The 27497-nt window shown below is 39.0% G+C and overlaps 1 protein-coding gene across 2 annotated transcripts in view; it reads left to right on the top strand.

Moving 5' to 3' along the window:
* The window catches only part of CCAP (Crustacean cardioactive peptide), a 174784-nt gene that overhangs the window by 36446 nt on the left and 110841 nt on the right, over nt 1-27497 (top strand). The gene's annotated exons all lie outside the window — the stretch shown is intronic.

Genomic DNA, 27497 nt, shown 5'->3' with positions numbered 1-27497 from the left:
CTATGTGCCTTTACCGGGTTTCGAACCAGGGAACCCTGATTACAAGGCCACGACGCTACCACTGCGCCATCTTACTTAAACTTATGCACTGGATGAAGACAGAGACGGAGCCAAGGAGGGGCCTATGTGAACCATTGCTTAACAAGAAAAATGCAGCCGCACATGGATTTTGCCTATAATTATAAATCAGAGTACGGAACATGTCAAAGATTGTTAAAATCGTATAATAAAAATATGAATTTATCAGAATTGTTTATTTTTTACATCTACGTATATTTTTTTTTGCAAAGTTGGCCTTATTTTCGCTAGAAAATAAATATTAAAAAATCTGAGATTTTTGTGATGAGGGGGATTAGCCCAGCTTGCTATGAAAACAGAAGTCATGTGTTTGAAATGAATCATGGTCTACGCGTAGTATGAAAATGAATCCGCGTATTGTCAAGTATTGTCGTCTCACGTCGTATATTCAAATATATTTACTTAATCAAGGCAAGCTAAGTTTTGCAATATATGCTGAATTTGACCAGAAATTGTACAATATAAGTGTTTTGAATTGTGGTTACATTTGTTCATATTTGGGGTGTGAAGGCGACTCTTTTGTGAAAACACCCACCTGTCATCCTATCTTCCAAGTACAGATCCTGGACTGCAATTTGCAGTCCAACGAAGCTCTGGCGTCTGAACTCACGCTCAATATAATCCACTGTAGGACCTGTGTGCTGTGCATATATGTGTGCGTGTGTGTGTGTCCCTTCATCAATTATATCTTAACACCATTCATCCGCATTTTCGCAATTAGCCAAAAAAATTGTCGAAACGCTAAGTAAAATAAATCAAATTATTCATTCATTCACTCATTTGTTCATATGTTGCAATACGCTATTGTAATATATTGAAAAATGATAAAATTTTGAAGCTGCGGTGTATCTTAATATTTTGCAGCGCAAAAATGATGCCGCCGAACAGACGCTCACAGCATCTTGTTCTGTTGTACTCATTCCCTGGACCATTTTCGCTGTGGTTCTTTACCTTTAGACGGCCCAGGCTTCTCGGCGGGAATTTTAAATTCGAACACTCTTTGGAGGAAAATTGTTATAACTCGGGCACTATGGGAGCAATCTACTTCGGATAACTTTTGTTTTGCAGCTAAAACATCAGCGCATGCAACTGTGTACAATTCAGAACGCCAGATCGAGGAAGGGGGGTTTGGGTGCACGACCCCCGAATTTTAATGAAAAAAACATAAAAATCTGGAGTTTGTCCCCCCTTCTCCAACTGTTTTGGGGAGAGGGTGCAAACTTTAGTATTCTTTTCACAAAATGGACGTTTCCAAAGAGAATGAAACATGTTTCATGTTCCTGGGTGTCATACAAGTTGAATAATAAGCCAAAATGTGAAACTGTTTTTTACGAAAAATAGGTAATTTGCATATTGCTCAGAAAATTATTATAACTCGGCCACTATGGGAGCAATCTACTTCGGATAAGTTTCGTTTTTCAGATAAAACATCAGAGCATGCAACCATGTATAATTCAGAACGCCGAACCGAGTAAGGGGTTTGGGGGCGCGACCCCCGAATTTCAAAGGTTAAGCTCCTTACAAGTGTAGTAAGCAACAAATTGGAGTTTCTCAAATTTTTCCACTTAAGTTCTGAAATTGCACAATTACCATCTTTACCCACTTTGATATCTTAAGGTACTGGAAGCATCTATTACGAGAGAGATTGTCTAAGAGCCTTATGGAAACGGTATGTTACGGAGCACTGGAAGAGACTTGACTTTTACCGTGAGAAGTACAAGCAGATCCTCCAACTGCAGAGAATTGTGGAAAAAATGACTTGGTTACATTTACACGATAGTTTGACATGGAGTGAATATAAGCAATGGCAAAGATTTGGGCCATGGACGTTGGAGTGACAGCGCATACAATACTTTTGCAACTGGTAGAATCAACTTTAAATCCTTCAGACGTCCGATCGAAGAAGTCGAGAAAAGGATACTTGCTTTGAAAGGGTCTGGCAAGATAAGTGGTCCGTTCTCCGAGGAGATGTGAAAACGACGTGGATTCTGATGTTGCCAAGTGTTGGGAGAAGAGCGTTAGAGGCCATTCAACTCAGGATAGATGGTATTATTGTTATTTTTGCATGCGAGCTAGTCGGGTGACGGATTCACGATGTTCACTGATGTTCGTTGAGCGGATGAAGCAGCGTAACGACGGCCAACCATGGACTTGGAAGTCCTAATATTCGTCATGTGTAGTGATGTGGCATTTGATAGTTACAAATTAGCGTTTTGGTTTGGGTACCCAATTGTTGATGAGACTTTACTGAAGAGAAAGAGTTTCCACTACGCTTGCAAATATTATGGCAAAAACAATTGAAGAGTCCAGGGGGAAACCTGAAAAGTCACATATTCCTGTTTTTACAAGAGAACATATTCAAACTTTCAAGACTCTCCCCTGTATACCATTGTTAAACTTTTACATTTTTCAGAACTTACCGAGTTTTTCGTCTGTACAGTTACAACATACGAAACTGCACTGACGGGACTATTTAATGTCGTCGACAACAACAAATCGATAAACTTTGGCTTCTCTGGTTTTTCACTGTACTTTTGAATTGAATATTATGCCCGTGCCGAAAGTGTTTTGCCTGGCTGTAAAACAATTGTATTCAGATGTTGGATAAGTAAGAACAAAATAGACTGCGTTCCCATAATGTAGAATATATTTTATAATGATAAAGCTACTGATTGCCTCAGTAATTTATCCGCAGCCCTTCCATAAAATTTTCACGAAAGTCAAAATTTTGGTTATTTTGGCAACCTCCCCCCCCCAAAAAAACGAACGTACAACCTTCACTAGACTAACCACTGGATTACCTGCATGACGGGTTCCGAATTGAAGGTGCGAAGATCTTTGTATAAGCTTCTATTTTTAGGCCCTGCTTGCCCAAAAAAGTAAAACGTTTGTGTGTGCATACGCATACTCTGTGCGGTGGTTAGAAAATGAAGGACAGACCGCTTTGAATATTAAACGCACATTTAATTTTGAATATTTTATCTTGCATAAGATAGATAATGATTAGAAATTGCAGTTTTGTTTAATATATATGCATTACTGAATCATTATAGTCACATTTTAAAATGTATACATTCTTAAAAACTGCATCATTGAAGTCACAACGTGGATATTTGCGCTAGTTTATGTCTTTGATTGTTTTAATAATTAACTAATAAGTTAACATTAATCGACTATTTCGTAACACGAGAAACGACACCAATCAACAGTTTCTTTCTCCTTGGAGAGGGAGAACCTTTTAATTAACCCTTCATAAATATCTTAGTTAGAAGCGCCAACGAAACGAAATCCTCAATTACTTCCCAAGTATAACACGTCCCGCCCGCACATGGGTGACAGCTGGCGGCAAAACTACTGAGGCAGCTAATTAAATACCCTTCGTTAGAGTGCAGCTTGTTAAAATACTTTTCATATAATTCGCAAGGCTTTCTGGGAAATCGACGGAGGGAACAAAGAGGCTGATTGAAGCGCGGGAAATAAGTGACGCTGCCGCGATTAACTCCCCCTAGAACACCGTAGTTAAATGGATACGGTGGAAATTCCAGTAAAATGTCCACAGGATGTCTCCCTGGACAATATCGGATAGAGAAAATAGGGCCGGTAACTCAATCTAGACCGAGGATGCCGCCAAAGGACGGAGCAGGTGGTTGGCGCGAACTGAAAAGAAGCATTCCTTTGTCCGTTTTTCTTCCAAAATTGGATTTTTTTCCCCCAGACTCATTCATTCAAACGTTCAACGGCCGCATAAGAAGTTATCCAGATTTTATTTTCAGTGTAAAGACATTTTTAAGAAATGTATAGGTAAATTCAGCACCTGAAATATATATTTTGGAAAAAAGAATTACAGATGGGTGGATAGTTGATTGGTTTATCTGCCACTTTTGGCTAAGCGCGAACGTCGTCCTAGTTGGTAAAATGCTAATAATGTGTGCGAATGTGTGGGTACAAGCCGTCATTGATTGCATTTTGTAAACACAGAGTGCTTTACTCCTTGCGCGGTCCGAGGTTTGCTCTTTGTTTACAAAACAGAGGATTTCAGAGGGATGGCGTTGTAATGAAACAGGATGGATACAATCAGTACACAGTCTAATCGTACTGTGAGAGTCACTTTTCTTACTGTATTATTAGCATTTTACCAACTAGGACGACGTTTACAAACAATGAAGTCAGTGGCGGCTTGTAATCACACATTCGCGATTATCTCGAAAATGGCTCGTTTGCAGACCCATGTTTACTGAGACTTTTTTGCTTCTATCATCGTGTACTTTCAACTGTGTCAGTTTGCGCTTTTACTTATGAGACACCCTGTATAATAGGCAGATGGTAAATTTTGGACAGTGCGCCTGCTTTTGAATCATGGGTATACCACTTACCTTAATCACTTGTCTACTTCGATCAGTAAAAAAAATCATAACAGAAATTCATTTCATTCAGAGATGAAGTTCAGTTAAGTTAAAGTCCACCTAAAGAGTTGATTGATTGATTCGATTAGTTTATTTTTATTGTTTTCTATTACTTATATATTTTTATTTATATATTTATTAGTTTATTTAAGTCGCTTTTTGCCATTTTTGGCTATTCGCGAAGATGAGGATAAGTGAAATGTTGAAATTGAAGGATCACTCACAAAGAACACTCATGGCTAGGCAGGGATTCGAATCTGGAACCCCTGGCATCGTAGCGTGCTGTGATAACCATTTCGGCTTGGGATTATAGCCGTGGGTGGGAATCGAACCCAGGAGACTTGCAATTACATGACAGTATCCTGAACCAGTGGGAGAGCTCTTTGATTGATCGAGAGGCTTGTCTGGTCCACAATGAAATAATACAATAGAACAAATAACAGACGGAGGATGCAGAAGCCACAGGAAAAAAACACAAAAAGAATACATGAACTCCTCAAAATACCTGGAAGGGAAGAATAAAAGAATTAACTAATTGACAAGGGGAAAAAAATGAGCCTACCTCCATCTCAGACTCGCTCTTATTCTTTGAGAAGGTTCATAATTACGAGCGCGAATTACTTCTCCAAATACAAAGCAATTCCTTTCGTTCTTCTGGAGGCGAAAGAAGCCGCTAATGAGATTGCAATTACTTCCGGTGCTGCTAGCGCCAATGACGCCCCCTGCCTTCCAACTTGTAAGAAGCGGAAAAAGACTTATCAGTGGAAAACAGGCATTTTAAAGGCACTTCATGGACAATAGATAGGGAGGAATGTGCCTGAGAGGACACAGCGTGACCAAAACACAAAAGAAATTGAACAATATGTATTAATTGCCTCTAGCTCCGTTTCCAGTAACTTGAAGACGAGAATACACCTTGATTTTTTGCAGTTTCCGCAAATACACGTTACCCGGGGTGGTAAAGCAAATTCTATGACTTTTTACAAGTTTTTCCAAATATTTTAAAACTAAGTTTCAGATCGTTCTATAGAAGTGTAAGGCGCCCAAATGTCAACGTTTTTTCAACGTAGGGCACCCTGGATTGCAGTTTGCAGACTAACGAGGATCTGGCGTCTTCACTCACAGCCAGTAAAATTCTCTGTGGCGCTCGTGTGTGTCGTCCTTATATGTTCGTGATTGTTTCTTCATCCAGCTCATGTTATCACGATACATCCTCATCTACGCGATTAGACAAAGTGGCAGAAAAGCGAGTTAAAATAAAGAAAATTAATCAGACAATCAGATCGTTCTATAGTGCTTTAAGCTGCTAAGTGCCAAGTTTAAATCGCATTTGCTGCTCAAGCGAACAAAGTAAATTCACCACTGTCATAAAATAAATCCTATGAAGACGCTGGTTCAAAACAAAATGTGGGATTTATGTCTCAGAAGGCTGATCCGGGTACCGCTACCGCCACTCGGTTGTCCGTCCTGTGTTTGAAGGCCTTGATAGCCATCACGTGGGTGCTTTCACCCACTAAGAGGGACGCTGGAGACAGCACTTGCTTAGTTTTTCGACCAGTCAGAGCTCGCCGTTGTCTTAGTGAAGGGAATTTGAACATTTCGTTGCGACAGCGGAAAGAGGGGAGGTGGTAGGCATCTCAGATGAAAAGCGGAAAAGAATTTGCCCTCTAAGGATTTGAATAGTCCATTCATATTATTTACTTGTCCTTTCAAAGGGCTCATAAAACAGCACAGTCACTCGCTATGTTTACATGAAACATAACGTTGGCAACAACGGCTCGTAGATGACAGGTCATTCCTTGGCGCGAATATAAACCTTGTGGCTTATATTTTCATTCCCAAATCTTGACAAGTACAAAAAAAAAAAAATTTCCCCTGACTCTTGCAGGGTTTTGAACGTATTCTCAAAATTCCCTGAATTTTCGATGACTTTTTACTACCTACGTTCTAGGATTAACTGTTCACGTGACCACCATAAGCGTCGCAAGAAATTTTTACGGGTGGGAGGTGTCGGGCCAATGATAAAACTTGAACAGTAGAAATAATAACTTTAAGAAAAATAATAATAAAAATAAATAATATATAATTGTTATTTTACAATAGTAAATACGAAGTTTATTATTATTATTATCATTATTATTATTATTATTATTATTATTAGAACAGAGAGACTTTACTGCTCAATCCAACAGATGGTTGAATATGCAGCATCTCATTTCTTTACATTTTATAAGTTAGTGTATTCAAATTCACAGTTATTTTATTTGTTATTAACTCTTGCATACCTCATTCAAGTAAAGGCTGTAAAAATTAGGGAAAGAATTTACTCATAAGGTTCATGTTGTGTAACCTCTCACCTAAAACAATATTTTTGAAATTTTGAAAACTGTGGAACTATTCATTTTTTTGGATTAAATGGTAGTTTCTGTTCTTATTATGTAGTTTTTACTTTGGTTAATCTGCTCTAATACTATATAAACTTGATTCCTGTTAATAACAATATAAGTAACTTTTGCTTTCTTGCAACTTGAAAGGAATGATAGTAATTTCCAGGGGGGTCGACGGACCCGTTTGACCCCCCCTCACGACGGCGAAGGTGACCACCCAGACTACAGCTTTGAGCACTGTTTTCCAGCGAAGAAGGTGTCGATTTCTTGTTGCAAAATGTACACGTGTAAACAACACTTTCGCATGTCGACGAAGGGTCAACGTGAAACGGGGCACAAATAAGGCAATTACGTTCGCATCGTGGCAACGTGTCAAATGATCGCAAACACTTCTTCGCCGATAATTCCTCCCCGTCGCTAGGCAACCGGCAACACGCCTAATCGCATCTAAGCTCCTTCCGCGATTGCGTGTGTGGCATCTACGGTTAATTAGTAACTTAATGAAAGCCTGCGAGCTGAATGGTGAGATATAACTTTTTTTTAGTTCAGGGAATCGGCTTCAAGTTCTTGAAAATTCAAGTAAGGCAAAACATTTTGTAAGCCGTCGAAGGAAAAACGGAAGTGGGTTTTGTTGAGAACCTGAACTTTGCAAAATGTTGTTCAAACTCTTTTCAGGAGGAATATGGTTTTCGTAGCTACAAGTCTTACATAATTCTTTGCTAGGTTTCTTTGTAGGTCGCAGGGGATATTTACGGTTGGCTAATTCATTCCGGAAGTCCCTATTTTTTTAACCACACTAGTTCCGAACGCCTGTGTGCAGAATACTTAGCACAAGCCTCTTTTACACCGAAAAACCCGGATTCCGAATTCAAAAATATCTCTCCCCTACAGGTCCAATGTAATGACCTTCCACCAAGAGCAGATATATTTTCCCCAGTTCGATCGATATATTTATTGATTTGGTTTGCATTGCTTTTCTTTCACTTTTGGCTAATGAGTGATGATATGATGAAACCGATGAAGGGACACTCACAATGCCTAGGTCGAGATTCGAACCCGGAACCTCTGGAGTCGTAGCGCGCTGTGGTAACCACTCCTTCACGAAAGTCGGCCACTGGGTCTTTTGATTATCCATGAAAGTAAATGCTCCAAAAACATAAACATCGTGCCATCTTAGATTTCTTCTTGTTTCTTTTAACCTCTTTGTGTGGTGCTGGGTTTTGTTGTTTTCATGTTTTCAGTGTAAAGTGTTCAGTGTGTGCTGTATCCGAAATATCCTAAATAAATAAATATAAACACAGCATTTAGGAACACTTCTGTAGTCTAATAAATATGAAATAATTGTTCACATCAAATTTTTGAATGCAATTGCGGGAAATCCAATTAATGAAGAAAACAGCAGAATTTCAGGATACAAATATGCTCCATAAGTATACAGTAAAAATGTGTGTTAACGTTTTGGAACACGAACAGAACAGAAAAGAGGGAACCCCCGGAAGATGCCCGCCTCCAGCCGCACACATTCGAGGGTGACACGTTATTTTAGTCACAAGAACACGGTTTAACTAAAACACCAAATAATAAGTTCACATGAAGACTCGAAAACATTCACGTGATGCCTCTCAGGATATTGGGTAATATCTCTCTTAGTTGTTCAAACCAAATCACAGTCAAGTATTCACTAAGAAAAGAAAGTATATTTTACTTCTTAGCAAAATAAAAATACTTATGAGCGAATTTCCATCGAGATTTCAAAGAACAGCATATTACAATTCACCTTTTTCACTCTTTAAAACTCAAAGCCCGAACTCCAAAGTAAAGTTCTTCTTTTCTTCTTCTTTTTAAATGTCCCTGTCAGTATTATCTTGTCGACTTTGGACATGGTTAATGTTTTGTATTTGTTTTAATGTTTTCTTTTAAAATTGATAGTTAGTCTCTCAAATTAATCAGAATCACAAACATAAAACGATTATCATGAAAAATTCACTTATTTTTTGTCCTTTTGCTGTTTCTTATATATATATATAACTTTATATTTCGAGTGTACATTTCCGAGATTATGCATACAGCATCCATATTAATGAAGGGGACAAATCTGTTAGAATGGATGAGAGTGATATTGGAAATGAAATTTTTAAACGTTGTAAACCTTTGTAGAGTGTGATTTGTTGATCTGAAAAAATTGGACATTCTAGAAATAAATGTAAACAGAAAACACAATCGTAATTTCCATGGTAACAGCTCTTAACAAGATAAGTATATAAAGATCAGTCACTATCCTGACATTATCAGTGATAGGTAAAGTACAGAAATTAAGATTAATAACAATAAACGTTTGTACAACGAGAAAGTTAATTATAAACAATAAATATTGGTCCAAGGAGAAAGGACGTGTCAAGGGTATGCGCTTAAACTCTGATACCTAAAAAGACCAGAACGTCTTTTCCACGTAATGGAGGTTCCCACAGTTTTCATTTCCTCGTGACTTTATTTGGTGCAAAGAATACATATAAATACATTCCTGCAAGTTACAATGTAATCTGCAGGATCTGGTACCGGGCTTGTTCGGTAGTCCAGAACAAACCTGGTTTACAAAGTTTGTTAATATGATACTTGCTTTCTGGTAGTTTTGTTAGGTATGTAGTGTGTGTGCTAGGAGTTGAGTGGGTAGATAGATGGTGACGTTGTGTGGACGTGTTCACATGTTGTATTGTTGTTTGGTGAGTTTATGTGTGTGTAGTTTTTGTTTATGTATTAGATGTGCCCAAATGAAAAGGAGAATATTACATTACAGAATATTAGCATTACATAATATGTGAAGTACAGTTAATGTGTAACATGATACCTACACATAATTGCCATTGATATTGATGCACTGATCCCAGTGCGTAGGAAGGGAGTGGATGGCTTCAGTGTAGAAACTCCTGGGTTGCTAACAGATCCAGTTTTTCACGGTGGTCTGCACTTCATCGTCACAGGTGAACCGTTGACCTTTCAGTGATTGTTTTAAGGGGCCGAAGATAATATCGGGGCTGTATGGAGGATGTGTGAGGACTTTCCATTGAAATGTTCTCAGCAGGTCGAGGGTCTTCTTGGCCACATGTGGCCTAGCGTTGTCCTGGAGCAGCACTATCCCCTTCGAGAGCTTACCTCTGTGCCTGTTTTTGATGGCATGGCTCTCCGTAAACGTGAAGCATGCTTGCCTTCTCCGTGAAGAAATTGGATTACAGCTCTCTGCATTGATCTGGAGGGATCCATAATGCACCCGTCCGCGCAAAACAACTCTTGCCAACTGAGGAAGCAGCAGGCGAAGACGTTCGCTACACCTGCAAACTGGGACAAACACCGTGCCATCTATCGGCAAGCATAGTTACCTTCTTCGATTAGATATAACGCCGCTACAGCAAAGGTCTCCTTTTCATTTGGGCATACCACATATAAGTGTGTGATGGGAGAGCGAAAGTTATTTGATTAAAGGTAATAAGGCAGGGAGAAGAAGTTTATCGAGTGAGAGGGTTAACAGTTTGGATTTTGACTAAAGTATGAAGTGTGATAGTAGTGTTAGATATAAGGGGCCGGGGATGTATGTTGTGCGAATGTCTTTAGGTAGGGGGGATTGTATATTGAGAGCGCATCAATATATTGACTATTCTGGAGACTCCAGGAGAGGTTAATACTGGTATTCGTCAGGATCGCAAGATTATGAAAGAATAGTATTTAATAGAAGTGGGTAAGTTAAGAGTTCTAGATGTGTGTGTGTACTTCTGTCTTGGTTTCGGTGAGAATCGACTGGCATGTTTCTCTTCCTTACTGGGTTCAAATTCCAAGTGTCCCGGATTCGAATCCTTTGGATGTAATCTTTATGTGATTCTCCCGGAGGTGTTGGTGGTCTGATTCGTCGCAGCTTCCTCCTGGCGTCCAGTTGAGATGATATGAGACCCTTCTCCAGAAGCCCACGGCGGTCGCTCCTGATCTTCTGCTTCAGATCGTTCTTCTCTTTCCAATGGGTCATCTTCTCGAGGACGGGTAGCAGGGATTTGCCTTTGTTTTAGCCTTTCGCACCGCCGTAACAGTGGCTGTGGAGTATGTCTATTTTGGTCTTTAACCGGAAGAAGATTGCGAGACCGAAATTTGAGTAGTTCTTCTTTCGAGATAATATCGGTTAGTATGTTGAGGGTTTGGAAATGGTTAGATCTGGTGATGTTGATTTCAAGGTTAGGCAGTAAATTTCTTAAAGTTTGTATTAGGGGATTTGTGCAGGGACAGTAAAAGATTTTATGATAATGTGGAACATGAACAATATAAAATGTTTGCTTGCAGTGGGAATCAAATCCGATACGAAGGGATTTCCAAGACTGAACTCATTATAACACCATTAAGCCTTGTTTCCATGATAACCAAAAGCTCAATATGCTGACCAAGGCAGACATTTAATTTATTCTAAAACACACTAAACGTTACGTTTCAAACTTCTAGCAAGGTCTTCTTCAGACTCTGTACCAAATAGAAATTAAATAAGGTACGAAACAGGAAAATATATATATATATATATATATATATATATATATACACACACACACACACACACAAAAAAAAGCACTCCTCTCCAGACACAAGATTATTAGCAAGTTGTTTATCTGGAACATTCCTTTCCAGGTGTTCCAGCAGGCCTTCTCCTGTCAACTGTTGTTTCACCCGACAGGCGATTTAGATAAACATTTCCTTCCATCTGGAACGTGGTTGGACTCCTTATCTCACGCTCTTTTTCCTTATCCTTTCTTTCTTCATTCTTCTTCCTTCTTCCCTCCTCTTTCTAACACCTTCTTCCATTCTTTGTTTATCTTCAGTCCCCCATTCCAGTTCATTGTGTCTTCTTCCCCTTCTTTCTCTATTTCCTTGGCCTCCTTCCATTTTCTCACCAGTCCTCTCTTCTCCCTTCCTATCTGCTTAGCCTCATCCCACTCTATGTCATGTCCCGTTTCTCTCGTGTGCTAAAATATCGCATTTCTATTTCATTTCTGCCTTGGTCAGCATATTGAGGGTTTGAACTCATTACACTGTAACTGAAAGTAACCGTCTTTTTAAATACGAAGATTGCATGAACACTTTTCTTCTTTTTTTTCTGAGTGAGTGACACGTCTCGCAATTGATCGTTATTGACGTGAAATATGCACACCTAGCTTTTATGTGCTTTACAAAATTTGTGATAGGTCCGAGTGAAGGACATAATAATGTAGGTTAATACTAAGTTGCACAAGATAAAAACCAGACGGTGAACAATTAACACATTTAATAGAAAACTTGACTTACGGCCGGAACATTCAAGTACATTGAATCACGATACAGCAAGAATACATCTGCTTATGATTTCTCTTCTTCTGGCCGTGAAGATCAAGCCTCAATACCTGAACCGTATCAATTTGGATCTCTTTTTTTCACATAGTATTTGCTGTTTCCGCTTAAATGCTTCACGTCCAGATTTGAAAGTATTTTGGACTATTTCCCCTGTTAAAAATAGTTTACACTTGCAAATTTTGAATTATGATTGTCACCATTCATGTTTTAGCCTTATATGTTTCTTTGCATATATAAATATTAGTAGAAAGGCATAACAGGATCAAATATATTACAGAGAGAGAGAGAAAGAGAAAGAGAGAGGGAGGGATGCTATCCTCTTACATAGCCCTCCGGCCCTGGCCTCCATAATGTAGCCTCCCCATGCATCTATGTCTAACGTCTTTTCCCCCTAATTCCTGACTTCCAAAATTGCGTTCATATTTTCTTCCGCTGCCCTTTATCCATATTCTCCTGGGCTTTCCTTTGTGTCTTCTATCTCCTACTGTAGTGGAAACATCGTCGCCTTGTTATCAAGGGTTCCCCGTTTCGATACCCGGTGGAGGCACATAGTGGTTCGGATCCCACTTTAAACTGTAGGTCCAGTCCCGATTAACCTTCTGTGCATAGAAGTGGACTTAAAACACAAATGAAACCAACCTTCTACTGTACAATATGTTAGTTTGTTTGGTATGCGGCGTGGTTCAATATATGGCCTACCCACTCCAACCTTTTTAATTTGATTACAACTCATTCAATTCAAAATCAAGATTTTCTTTATTAAAGGACGAGGTTCAGCTTGTGGCTCTTCTCCAACTAACCCAGATTATACATGTAATTCATGTAGAGAAATCAAAGAGCAAAGGTACATAGAAAAGAATAAAAACGAAATAAGAAGATAAAGTAGACACACACAGAAAAGAAAAAAGAATTCGCACACATTCAGACGCACACGCACACACATGATAAAACATTTCTGAAAAGGATATTCCTAGAAGGATTTTGAAATTGAAATATATATATATAATTATGCTAGTTTTGTGAGGTAAGATAGAACACTGCGCAGGTAAATATAGTATATTATAATATGGGTAAGGATTTGTCAAGGAGGTACAATTCATATTTGTATCGTAGTGTCGATATCTCTCCCTCTCTTGCAGGTATCCATGATTGTCTTTAAAATTCTAATTCTTGGGCATCCCCCAGAGCTACAGCTTCACAAAGATAAGAATACCCCTGCGGCGCTGCAGTCGAATTTTGAACCGTAAGCGGAAGACGCTTTGGCGATGCAATCAGCTGATTGCATTTTCCTCTTGTCCCTGTGTTGACAAACTGTATAGCGATGTGAAAAGACGCAAGACAAGAGGAAGCGAGAGGAGAAAACAAATGACTGTGCACTTTAGTTCACAAGTTTGCCGTAGACATTCTTATCTTGGATAAGCCATATCTCCACTTCCTTATTAAAAGCCCCACTTGCGGTTAGGTTGGTCTCTTCTCTACTTTCAATGATTGTCAGTAAAGAAATGTGATCCTTTTGATTTCATGGTTCTCATTTCCATTTTTGTGTATCTTTGTGCTTGTTTACTAACAACTATTGGCGGATCCAGCGAAGGGGCACAGAGTAACGTGCCCCTCCCAAAAGAGATGATTAAGAATTGTAAAATGTATTGATAGTATAATATTTTAACGAGCAAAACAAATTCGAACAATCCTATTCCAGGTAGTAACATAATAAAACAACGTTTAGGAGAAATGCATTGCCACTACATTTACCAGACACTTAAATAACTCAACACTGGATATCGAACCCGGGACTTGCTGGTTACAAAGAAATAAAATTAACTGGTGGGCATAAATATTTAGCTTAGAATGCTCTTGCTTTATCAAGTTTGTAACAGTTTCGTCTGAGGAAATGAATTCTGAAGTTTATGCCTTTCTGGAAACACTGTATATTTTGTTTCTTTACTTATTTATTTCGAACACACAGGCACATGCCCAATTACAGTGTTCACAAAGCATTATGTAAACAAGAAATTAATATGTAAACAATATAAAATCAAGTTAGTGGCCGGGGGGTAAAGGCGGTCAGGGGCGTGATGCTGATCACATCACCCCCACTCACGACCGGATCAAGAAAGTGTGGGGCGTTACCCCCACACCCCCTATACGCCTTCATGGCGTGGTGCTAAGCACAGGGGAACACTTTACCTTTACCTTTTTTAAGAAATATGACATTTCAATCTACAACGTACTTATAAGCATGACTGATTTCATGCATTGCTTGAACTAATACAGTTTAAAGTTATATTTGAATCTAAATTTCAGAGGAAATCAGCTTATATACATGTAAATAGTAGTAATGTAATAGACATATTGAGTAATATATTTCACATATTAGACGCAGAGTCAAACATAGGACAAAGAAATTGAAAAAGTATTTTGTAACAAATAAGGTAACAAATATAGACAATGTCTAATTTATGGTAGGATTATCAACATAATAATCTTCATTGTGTCCTGGTTATATACAGTTTTCAGATAATACAATGATTTTGAGCATAGGTTCCATTTCTGTCATGTTGGTTCTTCCATACGAAATTTTAAAGAGGTTATTTGTGAGTCTTAACATAGCGTTTGGAACATAAAAGTTTAGTTGTGAGAGTATAGCTTGTCGTTGACAAGTTTTGATAGGAAAGTTAATTGATGTATTTGTCTTCTTTTCTCGAGCGACGGAACACACAACATTTCACGCAACGTGTTACCCGAGGTGAACTTCGGATATTCACCATCGAGTTTAAATAACAAGATACCTCAGAAATTAATTCTGAAGTTTCTCTATTTTGTCTATTTCTTTCTTTGACTAGAGGGTCTCAAACAACCGAAGCATATTCAAGTTTCGATCTAACAAACGCAAAGTAGAGCAACAAGAAGTTTCCCTCTTTCTGAATTGACTGCCTATTCTTATTATGAATCCTAAGTTTCTATGGGCTTCGCTGAGGATGAGCGCAATGCGTGGTTGAAAGTTTAATGATTGGCCAAAAGTGACTCCGAGATCGGTAACTGTTAATACAAATAAAGTAGAACTACTTGTATTTCACAATAATTGACTAATGCTATATCCATAGAATCAACGAGTCTTTGGGTTCATTTCCTGGTGAAAGTACATTGTACGTACATGGGCAGATTCCACTTTGAATGTCCAGTTCAGTTAGTCTATCCGACGATAAATTTGACATACAAGGAACCCTTGAAAATGTATTGATGTGTATATCATATATATTATAGAGGGTAATTCAAAATGAATGGTATAAAACGAAACCATACCTGTGACTGCCGTAATGAATTTAATTCACAATTATCGACATGACATGATAGTTTACCTTTTTAGGTCTCATCTGGCAACACAAACAAAACAAACTCGTCATCCAAATTGGCGACATCAGCGAAAGAAAAGGTTTATTGTGTGCTAGAGTATGGAAAACCTTCATCGGTAACCGTTGTTCAGAGACATTTCACCCACATGGAACATCTGTGAATGTCCGTAGAAATGCGTAGTTTGTGTACCAAGCAGTGATGTGCAGTAGACTATAAGTTTACGTCTACATGCGTTGTCTACACGTAATCTACTCGTAGATTACATTGGGTTGTAGTTTACATAGACTACGTAGACAATCTAAAGTGCATTAAAATTAATTTTCAAGGGTTTCATGAAGGGAAAGTGACATTTTCAACTATACTGCTGGACAAAAAAAACCGGACACTTGCATTTTTTGTGATAACGCATAAATTCTGATTCGAAGGCTAACTAAATGTTGCAGAAATTATTGGAAATAAAAAAACCTGAATATATTCAACAGAAAGCAAATTAAAATTTATTGTTAATAAGTTAAATTAGAACATAAACGAAAGTTACAGAAAACTACCAAAAAAAATTAGAAAAAAAAATCTTAGCAATATTTTGTTTTAATATTGTTAAGTGCTACTGGTGGGGTATATAAGCTGTCTAGTAGCGGGTGTTACCTCCCCTGCCATCAATTACAACTTGTAACCTCCGTGGAATACTTCGAATAAGGTTGGCAATCACTTATTGGTCCAATTGCTCCCATTCTTCTTGAATAGCAAGTCTTAGCTCTTCAATTGTTCCTGGAACTATTGCACGGTTTCTGATATGTCGTTTCAGTTGATCCCAGACATGCTCTATCAGATTTAGGTCCAGACTTTGTGGTGGCCATTCTCATCGCGTAATCCCAAATTTGTCCAGGTACTCCGTGACAATATTTGCAATGTGAGGACGCGCATTGTCATGCATAAAAACAAAATCTGGGCCTATGAATGGTGCATATGGTACTACATGATCTGCAAAACATTCTGTAATATACCTGCGAGCTGTCATTGCCCCATTCTCTACAAGAACCAACTCTGTACGTCCTTGTAAAAAAATACCTCCCCAGACCATTACACCACCGCCTCGAAAGGGTGTTATTTCAACGAAACAACATTGTGCATAACGCTCACTAGGTCTTCTGTACACTTGTTCACACCCGTCTGATGAACGTAGGTTGAATTTTGACTCATCGGAGAATAAAACCTTTTCTCACTGCTCCACATTCCAATGTAAGTGTTGTGTAGCAAATTCCAGTCTTCGCTTCCGGTGACGTGCTAACAACCTGGGACGTGTAGCCCGCCTCCGAGATGATAAACCACTTTCATTTAGTCTTCTACGAACTGTTCGTGAAGAAACCACAGCTCTATGAACATTTCTCAAACGCCGTGCCACAATATTTGAAGTCGTACGATGGTTCCGTTAAGACTATGATACACATGAAACGATCTTCCCGTGCTGTTGTGCATCGTTTCCGACCAGAACCCGGTCTTCTACCATAGGAACAAGTTGCATCATACCGTCTGAGAGCTTCATTGATAGTACTTTGTGCTATATTTAGCACCCTAGCAATATACGACCATCATCACGAAGAGCTACTGCTTTTACTACCTCTTCACGTCTCATTTTCAAGCTAGCAAACTTACAATACACTTGCAAGATAAATACCAGCAATGACAATATCAATAATATCTGTTACTATGGTTACTATGACCCAAAATTCATGCCTCTCTAGACATTAAACAAAATAACATCAACAGGAATTGAAAATCAATAAATTAAAACAAAATTGCATGAAATTAATTTTGAGCCTACTAGGTGTCCCAAATAAGTAAATACGAGTAAATAAATAAATAAATAGTAAATGGAAAACTATGCAAAATGTTCAATAATGAATGTTCAATTGTTCAATACTTAACTGAGAGCGTAATTCATAAGTAATTGCAATTCAGATGTCAAATATTAAGGTGTCCGGTTTTTTTTGTCCAGCAGTATATATTGGTTCCTAAAGAAATGGAAATAATCCTATTTACAACAAAATTTATCTTCTCTTCTATTATCAACTATGGAAGAAGATAAATAGTATGCAAAAAACAACAACAGATGGCAGTCGTGAGGCAAGAGTGGTCTTCTTCCCATAAAACACTAGAATATTTCCTATATTAAGTTTCTTCCTAGGTGAGAAATTGTTCGAATTTGGAAGAAAGAGTATGAAAAGTTCTCCTCACACATCAGCAACTGATACGCAGTATAATTTTCTTTTAATTCCACGGCGCCCTTTGCTAAGTTATCACCTTTCGCCATGTTGTTTACATGGATTACGTAAAATACGTGTATAAAATAGTCTACGTGTAGAATGTAGACTATCATTGTTTACGCGTAGACGCACATCACTGGTACCAAGTAACTTGACAAGTTGACCTTTCATGCTAAGTCGATAATTGTGAACTACGTTCATTACAGCAGTCGCAATTATGGTTTCTCTTTGCGCCATTCATTTTGAATTATCCTGTATATAGGCTGTTCTTAATAAATCGAAAAAAATGCTCATTATATGTCCACTGTTACTTGTTATCATACTTTTACAGGATATGCTGTGCCCCTCTCAGGGAAAAAACAAGTAGATCCGAATATGCTAACAATGCATGTGCTTACTTGCCTTACGGTGAGTAGTGGAAATCCCTACGATGCTCAAGAAAGCTTCAAACAAAAACATTAAATTCTCGTAAACGTAGAAATGGAAAAGGATTTTAAGATAATACCGTTATCTGTAGCTGAATAGGTTGTGTTTGTTTAAACGTTAGCGAACATTGAATAATCATGTCTCCCTTCGCAAAAATAATAGACACGGTATTCATAAAGACACGTGTCTTCTCTTATATTCCTCAGAGCGGGAAAGCATTTACAGTTAATTATATTTCGCAAAATGAGAGCAGAGAGTTTGCAATTGGCAATGGAGGTTTATTCCTCCTTTTATTAACCGCTTCGCTGAGTTGCTCGTTAAAAACAACACCGCAGAGATATAATAGCTTACGACAATCGTTAGGGCTCTTCCTTACGGAAGTAATTGCAAGGGAAATCCCCTCCGAAATGCCTTCATTATGTGACGTCCGACTTCATTCTAACCTGGAATCCAATCTGAGGAATAATGGCGATTTGGGTCCAGATTCCTTCTCGGATTAGCGGATTTGCAGCAATTACGAGAACATTTCCGCGCTCTTTTTTTGTTTTTCAAGCAAGACTATTTAAGATAAATGGAAATGTAGGGTCAGGTGAACTTGCTGCCGAAGAATCTGAGACCAATTCTTAGAACCCTTTGCCTAGATGCTGTCATAACGTTCCACAGAACAACACAGCCTGACCCAATTTCTCTGGAATTTTATAATTACAACTTGTAATAGATCTACGAGGGAGAGTCAAATACACGGGCGTCAGAAGAAGAGGGGTTGAACCGATCAGTTCAACAAATATTTTCACAGTATGGAACTCGTTCATTGGACAATGCTATTTTCAGCTGTCCAACCAATTCTATTGTGGAGACAAATCTGGAATTAATTTTTTTGCGACAATTTTCTCTGAATTCTGCACAGGTAAAAATGAACAAAATGTTAGTCTACGGATAACAGATTACATTATCCATGCATTCATTAATATAGTTAGCGAATCGATGTCGCTATAGTGCAGGAGGCCTTAGAAAGAGCGTTTCGCGAGCTAACAGCAGACGTCGCTCGCACACTGTTGCCGATACTCTTGTGTGTCGTCTGCTCCTCAGCCGAACAAACAGGCCGAGGTAGCAAGAGGCAGAGGTCACTCACCCTTCCAGAAGGGTGCAGCGAGCTAGCTGTGGCAACCGGGCTCGCTCATTCGAGGACCTGATTGGTTCTCGCAGACACACCCCCATATTGTCGTCTGCTGTAAGCCAGCGAAGCGATCTTTCTAAGGCTTCCTGCACTATAATAGGATAAAAATAGTATTTTAACGTAACTTCATCTTAATGTCATTCTCCAAAAGGCTCATCTCAACATCACGTTTACCTGTGTGTAAGAATTTTATAAATTTTTATTCTGTCACACGTCCTATTTTTGAGTACTGTATGTCGCTTTTCTGTATTTTATAGGTTAATCGCAAAAAATGAAGATATGATGAATACACGAAATAGATTAGAAGAGAACAATATACTAAGAGGCATATATTTGAAAAACCATGTCTCACTAGATATACAGTAGCATTTCATTCTGTATTTTTTACTTACATAGAATTTTGTTCTAATACATTATTAAAATAACACTTAATTTGTATTAATTACATACAAGAAATTATACACACACACACACACACATTCCATAGCGCAACGGCCCTCTGAGTAACGCCTGGTCAGCGCATCAAGTCCCATCGTCGCTGTCTTCTGGCTTTCGAGACCGCAGCCCGCTACATCTTTTCAAGTAGTTCTCCAATTCTCCTCATAAAGCTCGGTCAATACGGAACTTAAGGGGGGGGGGAGCTTCCACCAGGAATCGAACCCGGGGCGAGAATATTTATCTACGCGGGAGCACATGTTTCGACCTCTTTAGGGACCGAGGGGCGGGAGGAGAAAGGGCGCTGCGCCTGCTTGAACGTTTCTGCCAATAAAAATATCTTAATAATTGGCTCAGTGGATGAGATATGAATACCTCGTAGGATTTATGTTAGTAAAAAGATAAAATTTTGGTTTCGTGAGAATTTAGAATCACTTTGTATACGAGTACATAAGCTTTCAGGCTTTCACGAGCGTGTTCCCATCTCCTCACTTCGCAGTTGTGTGCAGCGTAGATTACGCATCAGCTTCCCAGAATCCAATTATGTGTTTCTGTCACAAACGCTTCAATGCGTTAAGTAGCTCCTCTGAGAATTGATAAGAGAATTATGGAGCGCATAGCGAAGTTCTCCTGTTTAGCCTTTATATATTATGAGCAGGTATTCTACTAAAGCTCGGAGTAGCAATGTTTAAGAGCATGCCTGTGGAATTGTTGTTGTAGCTGTGGTACGGTACGGTATGGTGTTTACGTCTACGCGTCACGCTTCTGTTGTGGAAAGTTTTGTTCAATTGCCACAGTAAGTTTTCCTATTCCGTCAGCTTCTAAGGAGATTTGACAGTGTTGCTAACTTGGCTCTCTTTGAGCGAAATCTAGTCCTTTTCCTACTTGCTCCGCGACTGATAAGCTGGATAAAAGGTCTACAAAGTGAAATTTCAAATAGATGAATATTTGACGAAATATATTTCAACCTACTTTCTGTTCGCTGAAAGAACGAAGTCACTGTAAACAAATACACTTGGCTTCTGAGAAGTTCTATTGGTTGTTGCAGATGTGCAGGAATTTTGAAATGTACAGCATGTAATGAACCCATATCACTCAGCGTAGCTCCCATGCCTGTTCAGGGTATCTCTGGGGAATGTAAGTCTCTGTGCAAGTAGTGACTACAGAGGACTCAACTAATGAACCCGTGCGAGGGAACGGGATTGCATGGAGAGGGAAGAACGACTGCAGATACCAGCCTTACAGCGGCGTGTACTGCTTCGCTCCGCCCACTCGCTTTCTCACCTTCTCTACCGTTATCAGCGGCTCAACTCGAGATAGAGTTATTTAAGTTGTGGGACCTTATATTATGAGCTGTAGAGCTACGACTAAAATATTCATGGACAGACAATACGATGCCAGCGGACCAGGGTTCGAATCCCGGCCTGGCCATTGGTGTTCTTTGTGAGTGTTCCTTCATCAATTTCATCATATCATCACTCATCCTTATCGTTTCTATTAATCAAAAGTGGCAGAAAAGCGCGGCTGAATAACAAACTTTTTAAAGAAGAAAATATTCGACACAATGACAGCAGATCTAACATAAGGAAGGAACAATTTGTCGTTATATCAGGCAGTTTACTTTCATTAAATTCGTTCTTGTAGCGGATTGAAAATAAAACCTTCAGCAGTTATAACGTGATTCGATCTCTTCAAGCTCCGCCATTGAAGTTTTGATGCACAGTTCCAATAAATACGAAATTTGAGTTATACGAGGGTTGTCTGAAAAGTTCTCAAAAAACCCAAAGTTTTCCCTGCATGTAAGCGTTTTTCTTCTATGAAGAGCCGATTACAGCTGCAGGTGTCATCTTGCAGACATTACGGATAACCATTTCAGGGACGGGATAGTGACATTGGAGCATCGCTGAAATAAGTGTGATCTTACGGTAGATTGTGTGGAAAAATTAAAATAATTGCAACGTGCCACCACTCGTAACTCCAGGGTATGGAGATCCGAATTGTCAACACACCGCTCCTTGCTCCGGCTGGTCAGTTGGGAGCCCCAGTTCTCACCCAGGGATCGGGATTAGATCCACCCTTCCTCCAGGAAGGAAACCACCGAATGGCGGCACGTGACAGTAAATAAAATTCCAAATACTTTATAATTAAAATGTCCAAAATCTTTAATCACGAATCGCGCGCGTACATACTGATTCGCACAAGTTAAAAGTTATAATTTGTTGGGTCATGCACACTCGCAGGCAGTGATAAACAATTTATTTAACACGAGAGTCCGCGCACCGAATTCACAGTTAATAGCAAGACCTCAACTGCCTACCTCAGGCGCAGCATAACAGATTGTTCTAACTTACAATACAAACTCATAACATAAAATAACGCAAGAAAAACTGATAATTTATATAACACATCAATGTTAATTAGCGATAGTAAGCTAAAGTTCAGGTTGGCAACAATTAAAAATGCCAACGTGGAAGTTTTTACATCGCCAAGAACACGAAGCGTGGTTCCTCCACTCCTAACATAAACAGCCAATAGGAAAACTATATTTTATTGAAAACGAGGGAGAAATACTTTGCTATAATATTACAATATTAAAGTATATAGAAATAACTAAACTGATTTTATCAAATAAATGATATTTGCCCTTGCACATAAAAATGATTAAATAAAGATTTAGTTTATAACGAAGACAAATTACTTCAATCTTTTACATTGTTGAACAAAAATCGACATTAAGAAGAAATGTATTTAACTTGTGCTTGAAAAACAATGAAAACGTTGCATATATTATTTGGGATAATTATTAGCCTATAAATTCTGAATAAATGTTGCAAAAATACGCGAATAATATTATAACATAAGATAAAACGTAAATATATATATGAATTATGAAAACAATTAAGTATAAATAATTTAATCCAAGTTCTTAACTTGAAAGTATACGAATAAGATAAATTACAATATAACTAAAATTGAAATCTGCCTAACATGGCGGTCGTTACATAATTTTGAAATTATAAATTCCTTATTTCATTGTTAGTTCAAGAATTTAATACCACCCTCGTACAATATAGGATTCGTACATTTTGATAGTTATAGTTTACTGCTTTGAGCACACTTACAGTCAGAATACCCTACGCATAAATGGTATTCAGAAACACTACACGAAGATCCAGGTCTAGAAACCATTAAGTTTTGTGCAAAGGACATAAAGATATACGATCCTCAATAACAGAGTATCGCAGAGTTCGTCGCGTGTTAGAAGCAATTACGTTTGTGAGGAAATGGCATCAAATGCATTTCCGATTCCTAAAATGTCGAACAATACAAGCGCGCTTGATGAACTTGCAAAGGAACAGGAACGAAGCTGATTTCACAGCGGGAAAGCCCTTCCGACAAGTGATCGATTTTTCAAGTAACCTCACGCACACGCACCCGTCAGGTCGCGGACAACAAAAGCTGCATTGTTGTCTTTACCATTGTGAATTGTGTTTCTGTCCATGTAAATTATTTTCAGCCTTATTTCAAAGAAAGGGGAATGAGGATTTGTGAGTCTACGTGAGCTGCATCTTGGTTCTTGGTCTTTTCGCAATATTAAATTTGTTATACAATTGTTCTTATTATTGTTGCTAGGCCTTAGTTGGACTTGTACCATTTTTTAAAGTTTTTAACAAAAATTATGTAATCCATAGGCGTCGACTTCGGTGAGAAGAGGCAAATCATTTTCTGTCTCCCAAAAAAATCACAAGAAGAGTATTGTCGACGCGCTAGCTACGTTAACGACCGGCTGGCTATGAAGTCTACGGTGCGCGCCCACCAGCTGCAACAATCACATTCAACGCACAGTGTTGCCACACATCTACTCTACGCCACCTTGTCCCTCCGCGCACAAGCACCTTCCCACGGTCTCCACATTGAAGTTGCAAAGTACGGCAACAGCGTATCCGCAGTCATGTGACTGAGACTCCACGTGGAGTAGACGAGCAGAATGAAGGTTGAGTGTGATTGGACGAAAACAACTCGCCCGCTATTTATCTCCACCCACGTTTGTGGCGGCGGCTTTCTTCAGTTCTTTGACGTTAACGAAGTAAACGCGAGGACTATCGATATTTATTTGTTTTGTTTTATTTTTCTCCTGTGTCACTTTTGGCTAACCGCAACGATGAGGATGAATGGTGTTAAGATAAAATTAAGTATAGGACAATCACAAACACACAAGAATAGCACACAACACAAGCTTCACAAAGGATTACACTGGCTGCGAGTCCTGACGCCAGAGAGCCTAATTAGTCTGGAAAATGCAATCCAGAATGTACTACGTGGAAGAGAAGTTGACATTTGGGTGTCTTAAGAAAAGGCCACCCCTTAAAGAGGAAGAAGACTAGTGGAAAAATTATACTCTATTTTCCAGAATTATTTTAGAAAATGATTGCAAGCTTGTAGCACAGTGTAGCACGTGTTGCCAAACATCTGGCAGTTTTCTGACGTCGTCAGCAGAACTCTTTTCCCCTTTACTATGTCATCGAAGCGGTATTGGATCTTTTAGCTTTCGAAACAAATTATAGTCGCAAGGACTCAAGTCCGGACTATAGAGGGGGTGCTCTAGTGCTTCCCTATCCCACCGCTCTACCTTGCTCCCCTGAATTTGCAACATGGCGCCTTGCGTTGTCGTGCAGCTCAATAGGATATCTCGCCAGAAGTGTCGATTGTTTGCTGGGCGCTTGTCGGAAATTTTGCGGCCTTGGCGAACCATTTGTTGGATATGGAAGTGTCTTATTATCACAAACTTGCTCAATTCTTCTATAACACTAGCATTTCTTCCACGAGCAACTTGAATTTTGATGAACACAATTTGTTCCTTTCGTGAGAACATTTTTTTGAAGCGCACTACTCAATAAGACTACGGTCAGTGCAGTGCTGCCGCCACACGTTAATCTCTGAAACTATAGCCATTAACGGATTCCACGATAGTTTCACGATACATTGTTGCTTCCAGTGGCAAATAATGAACATATTGTTGAGTAATCACTTTTTTGAAATGCAAATTGATACAAATTTATTGAACCACCCTCGTATAACGCATTTTTTTTACAATAAGCTATTTCGGATCAAAGCTGGCTTGATATGAAGATTTAAGCGGTGAATTGTTTTAATAAATATTTCACTCTTAGGCATTTCAGAACAATTGTTCTAGGACCTTCTCTTTCAATCCAAAAAGTCTTTGTTGAGGTTAGTCGCGGGTAAAGAAGGGCCCACGGGGAAGTTTATACGCCCACGTTTTTCTTAATTTAAGTTCTGGTAGTCAAACTTTATTATGTAAGGGTTTATTCAAAGTTTCAGGTGTTCGGCACCGCACCCTAAGGGCCAGATACGCTGCAAAGATAACTCTGGAAATAGGTAGTAATCGGCTCAATATAACTTTGAAAGTGGGCGAGAGATATCCTTCAGGGAGAAGAGCGTCCGCAGCGCCTCATTAAAATGGGAGGAAATTCTTCGAAGGTGTTTGGCTGTGTTGCTGTTAATTGATGCGTCCGGTCTTCTCGGAAGGTATTACTGGGATGAAAGCTAAGGTCTTAAACCATACTTTGTATCGTAACTCCAGCACACTGAGGGGTAAGGGAGGGTGAGATTTGATGGAGGGGGAAAGGTATCGAAAATGCCTTCCCTTCACTTACAAAATATCTTTGCCAAAGGTAAGGTTTCATCCATGTAAGGGGTGATCTCAAGGCGTGTTTTAATTCCACTTAATTCGCATATACTGTGGCCTGCAGTTCAAAGCGAGACCCGAGCCACTTTGCGCCTTCATCTGTGATCGAACCCGGTGCCCCCTGATTACAATGAGATAGCGTTACCAATATGCCACGAGGGAGGCTCTATTTCGCCGACCCTATAAGAAAAATTCACAGTGAAGCACAAAAGCGACAAGAGATTGTTACAGTTTCCATTGAGATTTGTAAAATCAACATTAACTCCTTTGAAAACTCTACCAGTAAAAACATTGGTAATGGTAATGCACTTATCCTCCGTATCCAAGACCTCTCAGCCGACCTCCGTGGTGTAGTGGCTAGCACATCGCACTACGGCCCCAAGGATCCTGGGTTCGAATCCTGGCCTGGGCAAGGATGTTTGGCAGTGTCCATTCATAAATTTCATCATACCATCACTCATCCCCATCTTCGCAAATTAGCCAAAAGTGGCACAAAAGCGAAGTAAAATAAAGCAAATCAATGTCACGATTAGCCAAAAGTGCCAGAAAAGCGACGCTAACTAATAAAAATCAAATCAAATAGAATTCTTCGTGTTTCGCAAGTTAATTCTGTTGTTTATTCCTTGAAAAATCACAAAATATGTTGCTTTTATGTACGCGACTCGGGAATATATATCTTCACATTATGAATTTTACCTATACGCAGCTTATTGCTTGCAACACCTTTTGCATATAACCAGATAGAATTAAAGAAGAAATATTCAAAGTATAACAAATGAAAATTCCGAGAGATGGCGTTGCCCGCGTTACACCTCTAGCACTCAGCGAATTGAGGATTATTCTGTTTCCAAGAGACGAAGTTATGGGAATGTTCAAGAAGCGGCAATGTCATATCTTCGGTGTAAAAATTACGGTCTTTACGGAAGATAAAATTGTGCAAAAATTGTCCCAGAGCTCACAGTTCTTGTGCGTAATATACGTACATACATTAAAATGTAAACAGCATTATAGAAATTGTACTCGGTATATTTCTCAACAATTAATTCAGTTTAATTTGTAATATATACTTTCTATAGCCTGTGGTTTTGTTATTGAGTATTGAACTGATAAACGTCAATGCACGTAAGGCATAAGCAGCGACCTATAAGAATATTTCGACACAAATCAGTGGCTCTTTTACACGTTGCCATTGTGATCTTTCGGGGAGTGAAGCAAGAACCTCGTTTTTGATGATATTTAATCCTAATCTTACGATGCCATAAGGTGGCTGTGAAGGTCTCAAGCTTCTTAGCGTGTCGTTGCTCTGGTGCCAAGATTTACTTCTCCTGCGCTGTTACGATAACGTTTCTGGGACAATCCTCCTACACTGCGAATTAAAGAATGCAAGCTTGGCAAAGTCTTCTCCTTTACTCCCCCATAGCTTATTCTTATTCTTATCGCTTAGCTTATGCACATATTCACCGTGTTCCTAGCTGTTCGCTTCTTTGTATTTCGGTTAAGGGGTGTTAGGCAGGGCTGTGGTCGAGGGTATAAGGTGGTTTACGTCGTATACCCTATGGTTATCCATACTCATTAGTAGGGCTAGGATATTGATGCAAATGCATCTTTTTTGGTAAGATAGAAACATTGCATAAGTAGATAGGAACGTGTTTTACTCGTAAGTGAATTAATTGGGATGTCTTTGTTAGGGCATGTTTTTGCTTTTTTAACCCTTTTTGGAGTAAAGGTCATTTACTTTTTAAACTGTTTAAGTAATTTTTGGGCCTTTTAAATGCCATATTATGCATTTTTCTACATTTTGGTGAAAGAAGGGGCATTTTACATGCAAATGTAACCCTTTGAAGGAGAGAGGTTCCCGACTCTCGTCTCATTGTCTTCAGCGCAGTTCTGAAGGACTGTGTTTCAAGTAAC

Source organism: Lepisma saccharinum, chromosome 21 (genome assembly GCF_977018435.1).
Source record: "Lepisma saccharinum chromosome 21, izLepSacc3.1, whole genome shotgun sequence".
NCBI lineage: Eukaryota > Metazoa > Arthropoda > Insecta > Zygentoma > Lepismatidae > Lepisma > Lepisma saccharinum.
This window is presented reverse-complemented; position numbering and strand designations above follow the sequence as displayed.